Source organism: Sapajus apella, unplaced genomic scaffold, assembly GCF_009761245.1.
Source record: "Sapajus apella isolate SASKATOON/1434 unplaced genomic scaffold, GSC_monkey_1.0 scaffold25, whole genome shotgun sequence".
NCBI classification, from domain to species: domain Eukaryota; kingdom Metazoa; phylum Chordata; class Mammalia; order Primates; family Cebidae; genus Sapajus; species Sapajus apella.
In genome coordinates this window covers 15,841,588-15,862,979 of record NW_022436965.1, presented here as the reverse complement: position 1 = coordinate 15,862,979, position 21,392 = coordinate 15,841,588, and the positions used below count along the sequence as shown (strand labels likewise).

At 35.3% G+C, this 21,392-nt stretch overlaps 1 protein-coding gene and 1 long non-coding RNA gene across 5 annotated transcripts in view; both read left to right on the top strand.

Annotated features, from left to right (window-relative positions):
- Positions 1-21,392, top strand: part of RABGAP1L (RAB GTPase activating protein 1 like) — a 718,780-nt gene that overhangs the window by 279,157 nt on the left and 418,231 nt on the right. The window lies entirely within an intron of this gene.
- On the top strand, positions 648-12,853 carry LOC116560306. The gene is made up of 3 exons (XR_004272899.1): positions 648-11,691; positions 12,011-12,346; positions 12,817-12,853. It is a non-coding gene; the product is annotated as an uncharacterized LOC116560306 (long non-coding RNA).

Below are 21,392 nucleotides of genomic sequence, written 5' to 3'. Positions count from 1 at the left end.
TGAAATCTTGACTATATAATCAAATCCTCTCTACAGCTATGACCTATCTTGAATATTTTACCACTTGCACAGGGCTCCAACTGCATTTGGCAGGATACCAAATGCATCTCCCCATCCCACAGAGTAGATATCATTCCATGTATTGATTCATCTTTTTCTCACTTCTCTATCATCAGCTGTAAACTGATTTTGAATTTCAGGGTTTAAATCAGGAACCCTTACTTTCTAGTTTCTCAAAAGGCAGTTTAGAAAAAAAATAATTTTACATATGTACAGTCTATGTAGATTTGTTTGCATCAGAGAAGTGGTAATACTACCTTTTATATACAAAGATTATGATACTGAGTTACATTTCCAGAAGTAATGATGAGTTTTTATTCATGCATCTATGTTGTAATCTCTGGCCTTCCTTGAATTCAGGGGCATTCTAAAATTCAGTGTTTTGGTCAGGCACAGTGGTTCACGCCTGTAATCCCAGCACTTTGGGAAGCCAAGGCGGGTAGATCACCTGAGGTCAGAAGTTCGAGACCAGTCTGACCAACATGGTGAAACCCCCTCTCTACTAAAAGTACAAAAATTAGCTGTATGTGGTGGTGGATGCCTGTAGTCCCAGCTAGTTGGGAGCCTGAGGCAGGAGAATAGGTTGAACTTGGGAGACGAAGGTTACAGTGAGCCTAGATTGCTGTGCTCTAGCCAGGGTGGACAGAGCAAGATTTTGTCTGTCTGAAAAAAAATTTTTTGATCAAAATAAAAAATAAAATAACAGGGTTTAGTTAGGGAATAGAGCATACCAGTTAATTTATTCATAGATTAAATCCATGACTTCACTGGCATTGTGCTCTAGGCAAATTAACTAGTCTCAGAAGTTGTATTTTGCCTCTGTGTTTGTCTCATTTTCTTAGTCAAGAATTAAGAGTACTGACATCATATATTAAGCTTTTTTGTATCCCCTGGGGTAACTAATTAGCATGGTGGCATATACATAGCAGGTATTTAGAAAGAAAACACTTTGATTTATTGATGTTAATTATGTTTCAATACAAGAGCAGTTCAGCTACTTTGCATGGATTTCTTTGGGAAGGATTTACTATGATTTCTATTTATATATTCTTGTATGTTGTTTTTGTGTTTGAGTTCATACTTAGCACCACCCGTCTTCTTCCTAAAGCTACCTTTTCGTTGAATGTGATTATTGCATTAATGGTATATTAATTGTTTTGAAGAATTAGTATTTCTTTCCAATTCAAGCCTATGATGCGACTCAGGCTGGTGATACAATGATGATATTAAGACAATGTTCATCTTCTTCAACAGGGAAAGTAAAACTGTTCAACTTGCTTTTGAATACCCATTATAACTGTTAGTGAGTAATTTATTTAGGAAGGAAATAGTCTCTTTATATATTGCAAATTTGGCCATATTAAACAAAATCTTAGAAAAGTCGGTATTTATCAGAATTTAATACTAGGAAATTGTTTCTGAAAAGGACTTGAACATATCCAAATCAGAGATAAATACTATCACAAATAGCTCTAATTTTTTTTACCTTCAAACAAGCCACATTCAGGTATCAGCTGCTGGTTCTGTGGTAAGCAGGTAAAGTAGTTGTTCTGTGTACCATAGGTGTTGGAGACCCCTCCCTGGTGGACATTGAAGCAGTGGAAACTCATAATGATTGCAGTCTCTTAAGGAGCTTACTTAATCTGGCTGCGGAGAGCAGAATTTATTACAGGAGTCAGACCAGACAGGAGACTGTAATGGACTAAATGTATGGGTGTCCACCCTCTCCTGGCATTCATATATTGAAACCATAATCCCCAATGTGACTATATTTGGAAACAGGGCCTGTGAGATGATATAGGTTAAATGGGGTCATAAGCATTGGGCCCTAATTGGATAGGCCTTTTTCCATTATAAGAAGAGAAAGAGACATCAGAGCTCTCTTTCTCCACAATGTGAAGACACAGTGGAGAAGTGTGTAATGCATACTGTGTATAAGTCACCATGCTAGAGAAAGTGGCTGTCTGCAAGCCAGGAAGATCCTCACTAGGAACCGAATCAGCCAGCACCTTGATCTTGGACTTCCCAGCTTCCAGAGCTGTGAGAAATAAATTTCTCTTGTTTAAGATACCCAGCTGTATGTTTTTGTGGCAGCCAGGGCAGATTGGGACTGAGACAGAGAACACTGTCATAATCTAAGCTCGAGGTGGTAAGGAGAGTGGCATCAGGAAAGACACCAATGAGATGGGCATGGTGGGAAAGGAAAGAAAGTGGTATAGGAGTTCATGGGACCTAGTGGCTGACAGCATGTGGGGCAAAGGATAACATATATTATCTGTATTTCCCAAAGTGGGGAAAAGTTTTTTAAGTGTAATTTTGTTGAGGGTTCAGCCTTCCAGGCCCCCAGGTTTGGTGATTTGCTAGAGGGATTAACAGGACTCAGCATATAGTCCTCATTGCTGCATTTATTACAGTGAAAAGATACGAAGCAAAATCAGTAAAGGGAAAAGGCACATGGGCAAAGTCTGGAGGAAACCAGGCACACACTTCCAAATCTTCTCCCAGTTAAGTTGCACAGGATGAACTTAATTACTCCAGTATCAAGTTGTGAAAGTATGGTCAAGTGTTATGCGCCAAAGAAGCTTGCCTGAGCCTCAGAGTTCAGGGTTTTTTCCAGGGGCCCATCACATAGACAACCTTTGCCTAGAATGTACCAAAATTTCAGACTCTCAGAAGGAGTTTAACATGAATCACATTGTTTGCACAATGGTTTAGGTACAGTGAACCACACTTATCAGGGAATGATGGCAGCTCTTCTGAAATTCAAGTTCCCAGATGCCAACAAAGGGCCAACCTTTCAAGCATTTCATTCTAAGCATAGCAGTCTCAGACCTGCAATGTTAACTGTTTTTTGCACAGTAATATTTTAAACTAGAAAGGGAACATTGCATATATGTCACTCTGTTTTTCTTAATGAAGTTTATGCATAATAGAAAAAAATTTTAAGCCTAATTATTGTCTTCAGTTGGCCACACGAAAGGATATTTTTGAGAAGCGTTAGGAAGAAAAAAACAACTCTGAATACAATGAAATGTTGCCATGCCTTTAAAGTCAACCATGGAACAGTATTTTAGGTTATATTCTCCTACAGATTGAGTTATTTATACACTATCTTTAGTAATAAATACCTAGAGAGGTCAAAGAGGTAAGATGTCTGTGCTGAAAGCACCATCTCTTGAAGACATAGGATCTCTGTAAACCATGCTGGTGTGCAGAATTCCTCATATGTGAGGTGCACAATCCCAAAGCTTTCCCACTTGTACTTCAGGTGCAAAGAGATTTTTAAAGCAGCATCTTATTTTCTTGATTTTCATATAGCATCTACTGCCCAGAGCACTGGGCGAGTCTCAGAAGTGAGCAGTAGAAATAATGTAGGTTCAAGAACTTCCAGAAAACGGGATGCTCTGACGGTGTTTTCCTTTCCAGTATGGCCCTTTCTTTCCTTACAATGTTACTTCAGAGGTTTCTCTTGCTAGTTAATAGAAAGATAGTTTTGGAGCACACCAAAAGTTCTGAGGTATGGTTTGAGGTAAACATAATTTGGCACATATAATTACATTATATTAAACTTTAAAAGTTTTCAAACTTTCTTTTAATGCCAACAAAATCTCCTTTAGAATCCACATATATAAAACATGAAACAGCTGAGCTGCTGAGTAGGTTGAGCTGAAGCAGGCTGAGGAGTCCTGCAGTCATCCACCCCTAAAGCTCCTCTAGAGAAAGTTAGAAGTTCTTGGAGATTGCGCTCCGCTCTCTGTTGTATTAGAGACGAGAAAATGAATGATCAGGAAATTAATCTATATCCATTAGTTCTTTCCAGTCCTTACAAACCCTTATCTAGACCTTCTTTGACTAACTCCATTTTCTCCTGTAGCTGTTCCTGTAACATTTTATATAAACATAGTGCTTATCATTTTGTTTTATACATAAATGTTTGTGATGTTTCCCCCAGAGTCCCTAACCTCAGTCTATTTTTTAAAATTAATTTTAGATCCTCAGTGCTTAATGTAATCCTAGTATATAGTAGGTGGTTAATAAATGCTGCATTAAAATGAATAAATTTAGTCAATACTTTCCTTGGAAATCATTTATTCAATTTGTAATATCATTTTGCATTTTTGATGTTATAATTTCTAATGGTTCCCTTGTTAATTTCTGAGATCATTTATTTCTTCAACTACATTGTCAGCTCTTTTAAAATCTTTAATGACTACTTACCAACATGAAACCCAGAATAATAGAAGCACTTTGGTAAACCAAAGATAATTCCATGGAAAATGTCATGATAACTATAGCTTTACTTCCTTCCTAGTACCTCTCAAAATATTCCTGACATGGGCAAGTAAGAGAGTGCTCTGCGCTCTTTTTTGAGGCCAGTATGTAAAGAAGCAGTGTGTAACTGAAATAAAATGAATTTGTATCCAGGATTTACCACGTATTACCTGTTGACCATGGTCATGATATTGAACTTTTCTAATTCTTAATTCTGTCATCTGTAAAGCAGAGAAAGTAATATCTGCCTTGTGATAAGTAAATGAAATAACATGTTATGTGTTTTAAATGTATGTTTGTATTAAACTTAATGTATGTTACAATAAATATTTAAGTAATATTAATAGTATCACTTACCAATAAATATTTAAATGATAGCTGTTGTCATATACATGCAGGTGTGATGAACCTGCTAGTGGTATTTAAATTTTAACATGAGTCAAGATCACCTTGGGAGCCTGTTCAATTGCACTTTTAGGATTAGTAAGTCTGAGTTAGGACCTGCAATTCTTCATTTCTGAAAAACTCCTAGGTGCTGCTGATGCTTTAGTCTACAGACCATACTTGGAGTAGCAGGCATTGGAGTATACAAGATTCCCAGTTTACGTTTTTTTTCTTTTAATATATGTTGAATGATTGGTTGGACTGTCTTTGGCAGTTATTTTATATCTTCTCAGATATTGTGACTGTTTTTAAGGTAGTTAATAATAATATTTTGGACTCATCCAGTGTTTTGTTTTGAAAACTTTTTTTTTGTTAGAATACCAGGGACACAATATATATATATATATATATATATATATATATATATATTTTAATATTTTGTGGTGCTGGATATCTAAATATTAGGGGTGAACAATTAAGGTAAACATGATGATCTTGTCCACTTTTGTAGCTAAATAGATTTATTGAATTTGAAAGGATGCCAAGAATGGATTTATGGCATATTAAGGCAGATAAAACCAGTAATGGTGGCTCACACATATAAACCCAGCTCTTTGGAAGGCTGAGGTGGGAAGATCGCTTGAGCCCAGGAGTTCAAGGCTGCAGTGAATTATGATTGTGCTGCCACATTCCAGTGACAGATTGAGATTCCATGTCTTTAAAAAAAAAATAGGACAGATCAGATCTTTGGCCATTTGCTTCTGCTGTATAATTATCTACAGGCCAATAATTATAAGTATAAACCTAAATCCCCAATGTTAGATGAACATTATAACTTATTAGAACATTATATATTATATGTATAATTAGCATTATAACTTACTATTTAGAAAGATTGTAAATCTTTCTTTTCTTTTTTTTTTTTTAAGATGGGGTTTCACCATGTTGGTCAGGCTGGTCTTGAAGATTGTAAATCTTTCTAAGCTGAAGTTGAAAGAACACTGGGAGTCAGGAGATATGAATTCTGTGTTTGCCTACAACAAGGGTTAGCAGGGTGACCTTGGAAAAGTGAGAGTTGATTCACCTTTTCATGCATTCATAATACTTTATAAAAATAACTTTTCAACAAAGTTCTCAGTCTTCTATGTAAGAAAACATCTTACCTATAACAATTTTCTAACCTTTAGCATTCTGAGTTTAAATGTAAAACTATTAAATGCTCTGAAAAATTAATGTTGCCTATACTATTTTTATTTTAATTGTATTAATTTTGTTAAGATTTTAATAGCAAATTTTGGAGCAATTTGCTGGCCAGTTGAATATCTAAGATATTTCATTAAATTTGAATACATTTTTATAAAAATATAAAGTAAAACAATTATAAAAAATTTTAAATTATAATTTCAGGTTTTTTTCCAATAAGTGGAAAATTATCTATTAAAGTAAAAGACAAAACACAAGAAGTTTATGAATTCTTTAATATTATACTCTTCAGCCACTATGTGTAACTCTTTCAAATACCATGTTAATTTGTGAGTACCTCCACAACCACAAATTAAAACATGAAGTAAGAAAATGGATATTTGGTGCTGTTGGGAAATGATACTTGGTTAAGGAGTGCTTTACTGCAATGATGATATTTGAGATGAAGGATTTGACAAGTTAGTTAATTAGTCTTTCCTCTTACCTAAGTGATTTCATCACTCAAATCCTCCAGGAGTTCCAAAGCAGCATCTATCTCTGTCTTCAGCAGCAGCACAAACAAACCTTGAGAGCATTCTGACACATGATGCCCTTTTATTTTGAGAACGTAGGGCAAGAGTTGTGCAGAAGCATTTTCTTGGGGCTTGAAGATGTTATTCGTGAGAGTAGATATTCATGGTTACAGATCACAGTGTCAGTCTGAGGGCCAGATCCCAGTGGCAGAAGACGTTCATTTGTTCTTCAGTAAATTTAATTTGGGTTATTTGTGATAGCCAGGGTCCTCTGGATCACAGGGTTTGTGGCAGTGTCCCCTCTTTCTTAGATATAAGGGTGGTACTGGTTGTTTACCATAGTCTTGGGAGCAGAACTGGGTGTGCTGAGATATGAAAGTTATGAATGTAATCTCAGCCAGATTATTGTAATTAAATATTATTTGGGTACCAGATAAAATGCTGGAAGTTAATAATGGGTAGGCTGCTATCACAAGCCTCCTTAGCTAATCTATATGTTTAAATGGCAGCCGGATGATTAAAGTATGTGAACAAACAGCATTGCAAGCTAAAATTATGCTTTTCATAAGCAAATAACCTCCACTGTGCTGCTTAGCATCTTGGAGTTGTTCTCTTTTTGGTCGTGGCTACTGTTAATGATGTTCATATATAGTAATCATCATTGTTTAACGTTTAAGACTTCTGAGAAATGAAGTAAGCATTGAATTTTTATCTTATTTCTAGTGTAGAAAGTAGGAAAGGAAGTAAATTTTCAGTTTAATGTTGATTCAAAGTCAACAAATTATGTGATGGCTATTTCACATAATTTTCTGGTATTTGCTTTCTATAGCATTGTTTTCAAACCCAATTTTTAAGTTTTTCAGATGGAGTTAAGGTACTGGACAACTGGACATCTTTTTCCTGACAGCATTGTCATAAGCTGTGTGACAACTTTTATATTTAAAACTAATGTAATCAGGCAATATTGTAATGTACAATAGGAACTCTTATATAATGTGTAAAAATAGTAAAATTATATTTATTTCAGAGGATATTGACATTTATTTTGTACTTGACTTTATATAAAATTAGTTCTTACTGTATCCACATTAGTAAGATTTCCAGTAAGTGCTTTGAGATCAGTTAATGCTTAAAAGAGTGTTTAGAGATCAGTCCTTTAGAGATTTTTTTCAAGTATTTATGTAAAACCTGCATAGTATATTTTATAAATAGTCTGCTAATATAAATAAGATTATCATAGCTAAGTGGTAATAATGTCATAAACTAGTAATAAGTTTTATAATTACTTTAATATGAATCTGTGGTTAAAAGTATTTATGAGGCAGCATATTTTGTCAAACAGTATAATATTTATCTAGGATATGCATATTACCTTCTGTTTTCCCTGTCTAGTTTTCAAGTATATCTTTTTGAACTTTAGTCCCTCTGTGATTGATTTGTACCCTACCTTAAATTCAAGGGGACTGTCTCTTAACTTTTTTTCCTTTTTTTTTTTTTTTTTTGTTTTGGTTATCTGTTTTGCGCGCGTGTGTGTGTGTATGTGTGGCTGAGATAGGGTCTTACTCTGTTGCCCAGGATGGAGTGCAGTGGAGCAATCATAGCTCACTGTAACGTTGAACTCCTGTGCTAAAGCAATCTTCTTGTTTTAGTCTCCTGAGTAGCTAGGACTATAGGTACACACTACTATGCCTGGCTAATTTTTTAATTTTTTTTTTTTAAGAGATGGGGTCTCACTATGTTGCCCAGGCTAATCTTGAACTCCTGGCCTCAACTGATCCTCTGGCTTGGCTTCCCAGAGTGCTGGGATTATTTAAAAACCAAGGCACCACATCTAGCCTTGGTTTTTAAATTCTTTTCAGGAAGTCTTTTTATTAAAAACGAAACTATATTCCAACCTCAAATGCATTCATACATGGGGAAAATGTAACTTTTCAAATGTGTTGAATTTATAAATGAATATATTTATATCTTAAGTGGGCCTTAAATTAGAGACCAATACAACTCACAAACCATTGCTACCTATGAAACCTCTCTTTTTCAGCTTTTGTTTGTTCTCAGTTGCATTCTGAATAACTTCCATCTTCCATCATTATCATTAATATAATACTGGCGAGAGTAGAATGGAAATGATATTACCCTGAGTGTTTTTAACTTTCCAAAAGATACTCGGAATCTTCTGCCTGCATTTCAATAGGGCCTTGGCTTCGATTGCTTATTTTACTATAAAGTATATTTCACATGTTGGCCACAATATCCTTAAATATACTTTGCTATTTAACCTATGTAAAATCATACCCTAGAAACACCTGCATCCAAGAATAACTGCTGTAGACCAATGTGTCTCAGGCTTTAATGCAAGTACCAATCACTGTTAAAATGTACGTTCTGATTAAGCAGGGTTGACATAGTCTGAGATCCTGCATTTCCAACAAGCTTCCTTGTGATGCCACGCCTCCTGGTCTAGGTACCATACCTTAGGGAGAAAGTATGGGTTACATCTGTATGTCTAGTGCTTCATAATGCATTTGCCAAGTGTTACAGGTCTAACTTTTTCTTAGGCAGTGGTTCTCAAACTTTAGCATGCATGAGAATCATTTGGGAGAATGTTTGCTCTAAATTTACATGCTTGGGCTCCACTCCTCAGAGTCTATTTTGGTGGGGCTTTGGGACCCAAGATTTTGCACTTTTGAAAACTCCTCAGATTTTGATGCATATGGACTAACACCACAATTTGAGAAACTGATGCTTTAAAGTTTGGAATTGCTATAGAAATTCATGATCCCTTCTGGAATGACAGCTTGTTAAAGCCAAGCAAGGATACAGTGAAAAGCCCATCTGAAAGGAGATTGCTTTGAATGCCAGTGTAGTATTTGGTTAATGGGGAAGCAGTAGTAAAATTTTGCATGCTTTTCTTTTCTATCCCATTGCCTCAGGCAATATAATTTACTAGGTGTATAATTTATTGTAATATATCAGTGGTGAAGACCATAGTTCATTCACTCCCTAATTAACCCTAGAGGAGTCTTAATTGGATAGTTGGTTAGAAATAGTAGATGAGTAGGTTATATTAAATGTTGTTGAGTATATGATCAGTATTGATTCCTCTCTTGGATTCTGACCAGGATATTTACTCTCTCTCTGGGAAACATCTATATCTTTAATATTACTTGCTATTATATTTATCAACTGTCACAAGAATAGCCTGTTCTTATAAAATATAGAGTTGGTTCTCATGTGTTTTGTTAAAAGGAATTCAGGTAACTAGTGAGTTGTTTGTCATTTTCATTTAAGACAAGTTAAATTCTGAAAGTATGTCACTCAAAGTGAATTTTAAAAAATTATGTCTTTTAATAACTTTAAGATTGATTCTTCATCTATTCATGTCTCTGTTTTAAGGATGTGGGTGGTATTTACATAATTCCTAATTGATTCTATGCAAATTATTTTAAACAAAAAGGTTATGTAGAGGTTATAGTTATTAGGTAATCTTGTCAGAAACAGTGTCTTTTAGAATACTTGGTTCAGCAAACTGTTTAATGTCAGCCAAAGTGATTTAAAAGCTTTATTTAGGATTAATCCATCATCTGCTTAAATTTATTATCTCATTTATTCACTAATTTGCATATGACTTTGCAATTCAAAAATTTTAAGCAAACAGTGGTATACCAAAAAATGGATTACAGGATAAATTGAATGAAAGCAAACTGCAGTGCCGTCAAGGCCCACCCTGGACACAAGCGTGGGATTAGTGAGCTGTGATTGCATCACTCCTTTTCTGCTTCTCGGTCTTTAAGAGCAAGCTTCTTTATGCTGTCCCTGGATGGTTTTGTTCCACTGCTACGCTGTGAGGTCTCTCTTGCCCTTGGGGATTTAAAGTTTTGTGTCAGGTATAGATTTGAAGATCATCATGACCAAACGTAGCTAGTGCTACGCGACAAGGATATCTGTCACACAAAATGCTTTATGGTCACAGAGAGATTAGTTCTGTCTGAAGGGAAAGGGGAGAAGATGACAAACATGCCATATGGGCAATTAACATATAATCCTTCCATGGGTGAGGATACTGGACCAAATGACCTTTTTTGGAGTGCCTTTCTGTTGTGAATTTTCTAGTTTATTAATAACCTAAGAACTGTGCCTCATAGTCCGTACTATTCATACATCTCAAAACCAAGGTAGTTAGTATTGGGGACCTCAACAATTTGCACTGCATGTTTCTTTGACCTGATTTTTTACTCTTACCCTTCTTTATCTGTCCAGTTGCCTTTGTGTACTAACAAAGCTTTAACCTTCTGTCCTCTCAAATTTTTTTTAAATTTTGCTTTACTTAACTACAAATTTATCAAAATAGTCATTTACACTTGATGCCAGCCCAGTCTGAAACAGCTGCAATCTAGCTTCTGCCACCAGCACTTGACTGTGAGTGCTCATTTGAAGATTATCAGTGATACACTAATTAAAACTCCAGTGACTTCTCTGGCTTTGTGTTCCTTCTTCTCTGCCATAATTGAATCATTGACCACTTTTTGCTTGAAATTCTCAGTTAATACTGCTTTCTGTTGAGTGCTTCTCACGCCACCTCAATGGTACTTGTTAAATGTCTTCCTTTTCTACTTTCCTTTAATTTAGTTGCACAGCCCCCACCTGAAATATCACCCTCTATACTCATCTCTGCCTATTAACAGATCCTACCTGTGCTACTTAAGGCCTGGTTCATATGCCATCTTACCTTTAAATCTTTGAGCTAAAATGTTTTCTCAGTTCTGTAGTTTTTCATCTAATTTTTACTTGGAGCACTTTTAAGATGAGTTTTTCCCTGATAGTATGATTGTGTCCACATTTCTTACCTACTGTAGCAGATGTTAAGAAAAGGAGGAGAGAGATCATCACTATAGCTTCCCCAATGCTGTGCATTATCAGAAATCTTTAAATGTGTTTCTCAATATACTGTGGGAGGCAGAATAATGACACCCCAAAAATGCCCATGTCTTATTCTTTGAAAACGCTGAATATGTTAGGTTACATGGCAAAATCGAATTAAGATGGAATTAAGGCTGTTAATCAGTTGACCTTAAAATGTGGAGATTAATCCGGATTATGGTAGTGGGCCTGTTGTAATCATAAGCATCACAAAATAAGAGAGGGAGGCAGAAGAGAGTAAAGAATGATACCTTGTGAGATCTTAGTTAGCCCTTGCTTTAAAGATGGAAGAAAAGAACCATGGGCAAGGAATGTGGGAAGCCCTTAAAAGCTAGGAAAGGTGGCCGGGCGCGGTGGCTCAAGCCTGTAATCCCAGCACTTTGGGAGGCCGAGGCGGGTGGATCACGAGGTCAAGAGATCGAGACCATCCTGGTCAGCATGGTGAAACCCCGTCTCTACTAAAAATACAAAAAATTAGCTGGGCATGGTGGTGCGTGCCTGTAATCCCAGCTACTCAGGAGGCTGAGGCAGGAGAATTGCCTGAACCCAGGAGGCGGAGGTTGCGGTGAGCCGAGATCGCGCCATTGCACTCCAGCCTGGGGGAAAAAAAAGAAAAACCCCCTCTAAAAAAAAAAAAAAAAAAAAAAAAGCTAGGAAAGGCAAAGAAAAGGCAAGAAAGTAGATTTCCCCCCAGAGCCTCCAGAAGGAATGCAGCTGACACCTTGATTTTGGTCTAAAGAGACCCATGTCAGACTTATGACTTACTGAATTGTTAAATATAAATATTCTAAAAATACAGAGACTGTGGGATAAGTAAACTAGGAAAATAAATAAACTCATTATTCCAAGACTTGCTTAATTCCCTTTAGAGGTAATTTGCTCATTATTACACTGTTTTTTGGTTGTTTTTCAAAGGAATTCTATATAATATAGTTATCTCAATGAAGAAGGAGCCCTGATAAGATATATTGATTTATTTTTCTTTCTTTCTTTCTGTCTTTTTTTTTTGATTCTTAAATCTCTCTTTTTAATTTTTTTATTTTAAGTTCCAGGGTACATGTGTAGGACGTGAAGATTTGTTACCATAGGTAAATGGAGAAAATTTTTGAAAACTTTTTAAATCTATAGATTCCCACTTCATTTCTTTGTTTTTCTTGAAGTTTATTTGTTGACTAAATGGGTCATTTTTCCCATAGAACTTTCACAGTGTGGATTTGTTGGCTGCCTCTTTGTGCAGTTGTTTAACATGTTTCTCTCTCTGTGTAGTCTTACAATCTCTGGTAAGATCTGGAGGTTTGAGCAGACCAGTTTGAAATTCTCTTTCATAGGGAGAGGTGTGTACTTCCATCGGGAGGCATTTATTAAGAATACTTGCTTGTCTTTTTCTGTGATGTCAGTGGCTACTGATGATCATCCATGGTTGGTACACCTATCGTTTCATTAATGATTTGTAGAATGGTGATAGTCTATGTGGTGCAACAGTCTTGTTCTGTTGCCCAGACTGGAGTGCAGTGGCATGATATGGGCTCACTGCAGCCTCTACCTCTCGGTTCCAGAGCTGGCTGTGAGCCAAGATCTCACCACTGCACACCAGCCTGAGCAACAGAACGAAACTCCATCTCAAAAAAATTCTTAGCTATTATGAATAGTGCTGCAATAAACATTGGAGTGCAGATACCTCTTTGATATTCTGATGTCCTTTCTTTTGGGTATATACTCAATAGTGGAATTGCTGGATCGTATAGTAGCTTAATTTTTAGTTTTTAGAGGAGCCTCCAAACTGTTTTCCATAGTCGTTGTACTAATTTATATTCCCACCAACAGTGTAGGAAGGTTCCCTTTTTTCCGCATCTGTTATTGCCTGTCTTAGATGAAGGCCATTTTAACTGGGGTGAAAAGATATCTCATTGTAGTTTTGATTTGCATTTCTCTGATGATATTAATTAACTTTATATATATCTGTTTGCCATTTGTATATTATCTTTTGAGAACTGTCTTTTCAGATATTTTCCCGGTTTTTAGTAAGATTGTTGGACTTTTCTCCTGTAGAGTTGATTAAGCACCGTATAGATTCTGGTTATTAATCCCTTGTCAGATGGGTAGTTGCAAATATTTTCTCCCATTCTGTGGGTTGTCTCTTGACTTCGTAGATTGTTTCCTTTGCTGTACAGATTTTTGCCTTGAAGCGATCCCATTTGTCCATGTTTACTTTGGTTGCCTGTTCTTGTATGGTATTATTCAAGAAATTTTTGCCCAGGCTAATGTCCTTAAAAGTTTCCCCAATATTCTCTTGTAGTAGTTTCATAATTTGAGACCTTAGATGTAAGTCTTTAATCCATTTTGATCTGATATTTGTATATGTTGAGAGGTAGGGCCATTCTTATGCATATGGATATTCAGTTTTCCTAACATTTATTGAAGAGACTGTCCTTTCCCCAATGTATTTTCTGAGCAACTCTGTCAAAAATGAGTTCATTGTAGATATGTGATTTTATTTCTGGGTTCTTTGTTTTGTTCCACTGGTCTGTGTCTGTTTTTATGCTAGTACCTTGCCATTTCGGTTACTATAGCTCTGTCATATAATTTGAAGTCAGTAATGTAATTCCTCCAGTTTTATTATTTTTGCTTAGGATAACTTTGTCTATTCTGAGTTTCTGTGCTCTCATATAAATTTCAGGACTGTTTTTTCTATTTCTGTGAAGAATGTCATTGGTATTTTGATAGGGACTGCATTGAATCCGTAGATTGCTTTGTGTAGTATGGACATTTTAACAAGATGATTCTTTCAATATATGAACATGAAATATCTATCCATTTGTGTGTGTGTGTATGCTCTGTAATTTCTTTCAAAAGTGTTTCATAGTTTTCATTGTAGAGATCATTTACTTCTTTGATTAATTCCTAGGTATTTAATTTTATTTGCAGCTATTGTAAATAGGATTACTTTTTAAATTTTTTTCAGGTTGTTTGCTGTTGGCATATAAAAATGATTTTTGTATGTTGATTTTGTGTGCTACAACTTTATTGAATTTGTTTATCAGTTCTAATAGTTTTTTGGCGGAGTCTTCAATTTTTCAAATATAAGATTATATCATTTGCAAACAAGGATAATTTGACTATTTCCTTTCCAATTTGATGCTCTTTATAGCTTTCTCTTGTCTGACTGCTCTAGCTAGAACTTCCAGTACTTATGTTGAATAACAGTGGTGACAGTGGACATTCTTGTTGTGTTCTAGATCTTAGATGAAAGGCTTTCAGTTTTTCCCAATTCAGTATAATACTAGTTGTTGATCTGTTGCATATGGCCTTTATTATATTGAGGTGTGTTCCTTCTATCCCCAGTTTTTGGAGGATTTTTACCATGAAGGTATGTGGAATTTTGTGAAATGCTTTTTCAGCATCAGTGGAAATGATCATATGGTTTGTGTCTTTATTCCGTTGATAGGATATATCACATTTATTGATTTGCATATGTTGAATTATCCTTGCATTCCAGGGATAGATCCTGCTTGACCATGATGAATGATCTTTCTAATGTGTTGTTGAATTTGGTCTGCTAGTACTTTGCTGAAGATTTTTGCATAAATATTCATCAGTGATCCTGGCCTGTAGTTTTCTTTTTTTGATATGTCTTTGCCTGGTTTTGGTATAAGGGTAATACTGGCCTTATAGAATGAGTTTGTAAGTGTTCCTTCCTCTTTTATTTTTCTAAATAGTTTGATTCAGATTGGTATTATTTCTTCTTTAAATGTTTGGTAGAAATCAGCAGTGAAGCCATCAGGTCCTGGGAAACCTGGGAAACATTTTATTACAACTTTGATATTGTTTCTTGTTATTGGCCTCTTCAGGTTTTTCATTTCCTCCTCATTAACTCTTGGTAGGTTGTATATGTCTAGGAATTTATACATTTCTTCCAGATTTCCTAATTTATTGACATGTGTTTGCTCACAGTAGCCACTTTTGATCCTTTGAACATCTGCAGTATCAGTTGCAATGTCTCCTTTTTCACTTCCGATTTCATTTATTTGGTTTTTTTTCCTTTTTTTATTAGTCTGGCTAAATGTTTGTCAATTTTGTTTAACTTTTCAAAAAACCAACTTTTTGTTTCATTGATCTTTTATACTGTTTTCTTCATGTCAGTTTCATTTATTTCTGCCCTGATCTTTGTTACATCTTTTCTTCTACTAATTTTGTGTTTGGTTTACTCTTGGTTTCCTAATTCTTTAAGATATATTGTTCGGTTGTTTATATGAAGTTTTTCTTCTCCTTTGATGTAAGCCCTTATCTATAAACTTTCTTCTTAGTACTGTATCCCATAGGTTTTGCTATGTTATGTTTTTATTATCTTTTTTTACAAGATATTTTTCAATTTCCTTCTTAATTTCCTCATTGTGACCCACTGGTGATTCAGGAACATATTGTTTAATTTCCATGTATTTATATAGTATCCAGAATTCCTTGTTATTAATTTGTGGCTTCAGTCCATTGTGGCTAGACATTTGATATCTTTTCAGTTCTTTTTAATGTTTTAAGACTTATTTTGTGACATAACATATGGTCTATTCTTGAAAATGATCTATGTGCTGAGGAAAAGAATGTATATTCTTCAACTGTTACATGAAATGTTCTGTAAATATGTAGTAGATCCATTTGGTCTGTAGTGAGATTAAGTTTGATGTTTCTTTGTTGATTTTCTGACTGGAAGATCTGTCTAATGCTGAGAGTGGGGTATTGAAATCTCCAGCTATTATTCTATTGGGGTTTATCTTTCTCTTTAGCTCTAATATATTTGCTTTATATATCTGGGTTTTCTAGTGTTGGGTGCATAGATATTTAGAATTGTTACATCCTTTTGAGGAACTGACCACTTTATCATTATGTAGTAACCTTCTTTGTCTCATCTTATAGTTTTGTCTTGAAGCCTATTGTGTCTATTAGAACTATAACTACTGCTCTTCTTTGGTTTCTGTTGGCATGGAATATCTTTTTCCATTCCTTTATTTTTAGGCTATGTATGTCTTTTTAAGTGAAGTGTTTCTTTTGTAGGCAACAGATCACTGGGTCTTATTTCTTTATCCATTCAGCCACTTTGTGTCTTTTTTATTGGAGAGTTTAGTTCATTTACATTCAATGTTATTATTGATAATTAAGGACTTACTACTGCCTGTTTATTTGTTTTTGGTTGTTTTGTGGTCTTCTCATCCCTCTTTCCTTCCTTCCTTCATTCCTATCTTCCTTTTAGTTAAGGTGATTTTCTTTGCTGGTATGATTTAATTTCTTGCTTTTTATTTTTTCTATATCCATTGTATATTTTCTGAATTGAGGTTACCATGAGACTTGCAAGTAATGTAACCCTTTATTTTAAGCCATAACAACCTCACACTGTTTGTATAAACAAGCAAAAAGAAAACTGATTTAAAACTCTGCATGTTAACTTCATTCCCCAGGTAGCTAACTTTTTATTGTTTCTATTTATATTTTATTGTACTGCCTGTCTTCAAAAATTGTAGTAGTAGGGCTGGGCGTGGTGGTTCACGCCTGTAATCCTAGCACTTCGGGAGGCTGAGGCAGGTAGATTGCCCGAGTTCAGGAGTTCGAGAACAGCCTGGGCAACATGGTGAAACCCTGTCTCAACTAAAATACAAAAAAATTAGCTGCGCCTGGTGGCACGTGCTTATAGTAGTCCCAGCTACTCAGGAGGCTGAGGCAGGAGAATCACTTGAACCCGGGAGGTGGAAGTTGCAGCAAGCTGAAATCATACCACTGCACTCCATCCTGCACAACAGAGCAAAACTCCATCTCCAAAAAAAAAAAAAAAAAAAGAAATGGAGTAGTTACTATTTTCTGTTGGCTTATCTTTTAATCTTTCTATTTAATATAAGAGTAGTTTACACACTACAGTTACAGTTTTGTAATATTCTATTTTCTTCTGTGAAGTGAGTCTGTACTTTCAGTTTATTTCTTATCACTCATTAATGTCCTTTTCTTTCTGATTGAAGTACTCCCTTTAGCATTTCTTATAGGACAGGTCTAGTGTTGATGAAGGCCTTCAGCTTTTGTTTGTCTGAGAAAGTCTGTATATCTCCCTGATGTTTGAAGGATATTTTCACGGATATACTATTCCAGAATAAAAGGTTTTTTTTTTCTTCAGCAGTTTAAATGTGTCACGTCACTCTCTCCTGGCCCATAAAGTTTCCACTGAACTTACTGAGCTCTAGTATATGTTATTTGTTTTTCTTCTCTTGCTGCTTTTAGGATACTTTCTTTATCTTTAACCTTTGGGAGTTTAACTATAAATGTTTTGAGGTAGTTGTCTTTGGGTTAAGTCTGCTTGGTGTTCTATAACCTTCTTTTACTTGGATTTTGATATCTTTCTCTAAGTTTGTGAAATTCTCTGTTATTTTCTCTTTGGATAAACTTTCTCACCTTATCTCTTTCTCTACTTTTTTTTTTTAAGGCCAATAGCTCTTAGCTTTGCTTTTTTGAGGCGATTCTGTAGATCTTCTAGGTGTGCTTCATTGTTTTTTTCCTATTGTCTCCTCTGAGTATATATTTTCAAGTAGTTTATTTTAAAGGTCACTAATTCTTTCTTCTGCTTGATCACTACTGTTAAGAGTCTGATTCGTTTTTCAGTGTGTCAATTGTATTTTTCAACTCCAGAATTTCTGCTTGATTCCTTTTTTTTTTTTTTTTTTTTTTTTGAGACGGAGTTTCACTCACGTTACCCAGGCTGGAGTGCAATGGCGCGATCTCAGCTCACTGCAACCTCCACCTCCTGGTTCAGGCAATTCTCCTGCCTCAGCCTCCTGAGTAGCTGGGATTACAGGCACGCACCACCATGCCCAGCTAATTTTTTGTATTTTTAGTAGAGACGGGGTTTCACCATGTTGAACAGGATGGTCTCGATCTCTTGACCTCGTGATCCACCCGCCTCGGCCTCCCAAAGTGCTGGGATTACAGGCTTGAGCCACCGTACCTTGCCTACCTGTAGCTATCCTTACTGAAATATTCCATCATATATTTACCATATCACAATAACTTAAATATGGTCTCTTTTCCTTTTACCAAGTATAGTAATAGCTAACATTTGTGACTGTTTATTATGTTTCCAGCACTATGTCCATTTGTAATATTTTGTGAGGATCAGTGGACTGAATATGAGGAAACTGCACAAGGAAATTAAGTAACTTCCATGTATGCTTTGAAGTTCATTCTCTTAAATAAGGAAGCTATATTGCATTCCACTGCATTTTTGCTTTCAGCCCTGTCCTTCAAAACCTTACTATGTTTGTGTAAATTCTGTCTTCCCATGTTCCTGCTCCCCCACCCTCTTGTCCCATTTGGTTTTCTGGTCCTTCTCTGTTGCATGAGTTCTATTTCTCTCCTTTTATTACCTGAGGTCTTTCTGGCACACTGATTCTCTGAGCCTGTTCTTAATGCTCCTCTTCCCCTCCCACTCTTTGCCCTTTTGTCATTGGCAGCTTCTTGCAGTTTCCCTTGCTCTTTTTATTTTCTCTCTCTCAGTCCAACAAAGACTGCTTACAAAGAGCCGTGACCTTGTCATTTAAACAAAAGATTCTAAGAACCCTGTGTAGGTTGGTTATTGATTTGCTTAACTGAAAAAACTGATCAGCTACTTCATCTGTTGTTGAGTATCTCTATTAATGTCAGGGAGTTACATGTTACAGTAGTAGTAGCTCTGACAGTGACTGTCTTCAAATTAATTTTACTGACTAATTTTATCTTAGCGGTCTTATCTATAGGGTGATCACTGTAATGTCTCCCAAAAGGAAAGATAAAATCCCTGAAAGTGCATTACCTTAGAAGCTTATTTTAAACAAGTTTTATTTTTTTTATTTCACATTTTTAAAGTTCTAAATTATGCTTGGAAAAGATATCATTTAGGCTTTTAAGTTTCTTTTAGCTTTTAACTTATTGATTTTTATTTTTTGTTTAGATTTGAAATGTGATAATTGAGAAGAGTATAATCATTCAGCAAAGAAAGTTAAGTAATATATGAGTGTATATGTAAACCTAACTATATAGATTTACAGAAATATGCATATACTTTCATAAATATTAATCATGTGATTATATATGTAATATTCACATCTTCCTTAGGAATGCTAGTTAATAAAAAGTTCTTATTGAATTCAAATTGGTTTTACAATCTTCATTTTAATGATTTGTCATTATTACTGTGCGACTTCAAAAAACCAGGTCTATTGAACTTATGGGTATGGGAAATAGATATTTAAACTCAAACAAAACTTTTTAATTTAATTTAATTATTATTATTATTATGAGACAGAGCTTCACATTGTTGCCCAGGCTGGAGTGCAGTTGCATGCAATCTCAGCTCACTTCAACCTCTGCCTCCTGGGTTCAGACAATTCTCCTGCCTCAGCCTCCTGAGTAGCTGGGATTACAGGTGTGTGTCACCACACCCAGCAACATTTTTTTTTTTTTTGTATTTTTGGTAAAGTTGGGGTTTCACCATATTGGCTAGGCTGGTTGTGAACTCCTGACCTCAAGTGATCCACCTGCTTCGGCCTCTCAAAGTAGTAGGCTTATAGGTGTAAGCCACTATGCCTGCCTAAAACACAACTTTGTGACTTTTTAGCATCACTTTCTCCTCATAAAAGCCAATAATTGACTCTTTGATATGTTATGAAATAAATTTGATATTATTTTCTTTGATTTCTTTGCGTTTCATCGATTCAAGAAGTCTTTCCTTCCAGAAGAATAGTCTTGTAGCTGATATTAGTTGGTGATATGCTGTGACCTATACTGCAGTAGAGAATTTTTGTTTATAGTCGAAATTCCTTTCGGATAACATTAGGAATTAATTAGTTTAATAAGTAGAATAGGTTTTCTAGTTATTAACAAGTTGTAATTATTTACCCTCTTATTTTTTTCTATCTTACAAAAGCCCAAAATATCATAATAAGCAGATCCAGTAGAACTGGAGAAGAAACTAAAAATGAGTTTCTTTATGCAAAATTGCTGCCACATATAATGCATTATGATATGGGGAGTGGCTTAGAGTTCATATATTCTTACAGTTTATATATTGATGAAATCTTTTACAGAACTTAGAAATTCAAGTTAAAAACACCCGATTATTTTATGTGGATTAATTTTAAAAGTAATAGCATAGTAGATGATTGTAATCATCAAAGATTTTCAAATTAGTGTATACTGTTGATATGACTTAGAACATTTGGGAAAACTACAGGTATGTTTTGGCATAGAAAACAACAAAATGTGGATTATTGCTTTTACTTTTTTGTTTTATTTCAATTTGATGTTTACAAGTGTTGAGGTTATTTTATATAGAATTAGAAAGTTTAGATTTCTAGAAACATGGATTCTTAGTGGTGGGTTTGAGCATCAGGCACACATTGGCTTGAGTCAGAGCTTCATCCATTTTAAGCAATCTTACCTTGGGCTTACCATTCCCAGCCTCAGTTTTCTTGGTTTTAAAATGGGAATAATTATAGGAATTATCTCATTGAATTATTGTGAAGATGAAATAAAATGTTTAGCACAGTACCCGGTGCTTGTTGAGTTAGTAAATGGTAGTTGTTGCTAGTTGTAGAGCTGACAATGGTTCTAGTGTTGTTTAGTGTGAGGAAATAAAATCAAACCTGAAACATACCTCATGTCACTTTCATATCTTTCTCTCTCTGTTGTTAATCTCTGTTTCTAAGACTGTTTTTTAAGTTTATATATTATAATAAGTCAATTTCAGACCCTAATAACTTCTAAACTGTTTAGAATCACAGTTATGTAATCATAAACTTTTAGAGCTGAAGGGAGTTTTGGGATCGTTTAGTCCAAACCTCTTATTTTATAAGTAAGCAAAGTATGTTCAGAGTAGTGAAGTGATTTGCCCAGTATAAATTACTTGTGGCAGGCCCCTTCCTTCCTTCCTTCCTTCCTTCCCTCCTTCCTTCCTTCCTTCCCTCCCTCCCTCCCTCCCTCCTTCCTTCCTTCCTTCCTTCCTTCCTTCCTTCCTTCCTTCCTTCCTTCCTTCCT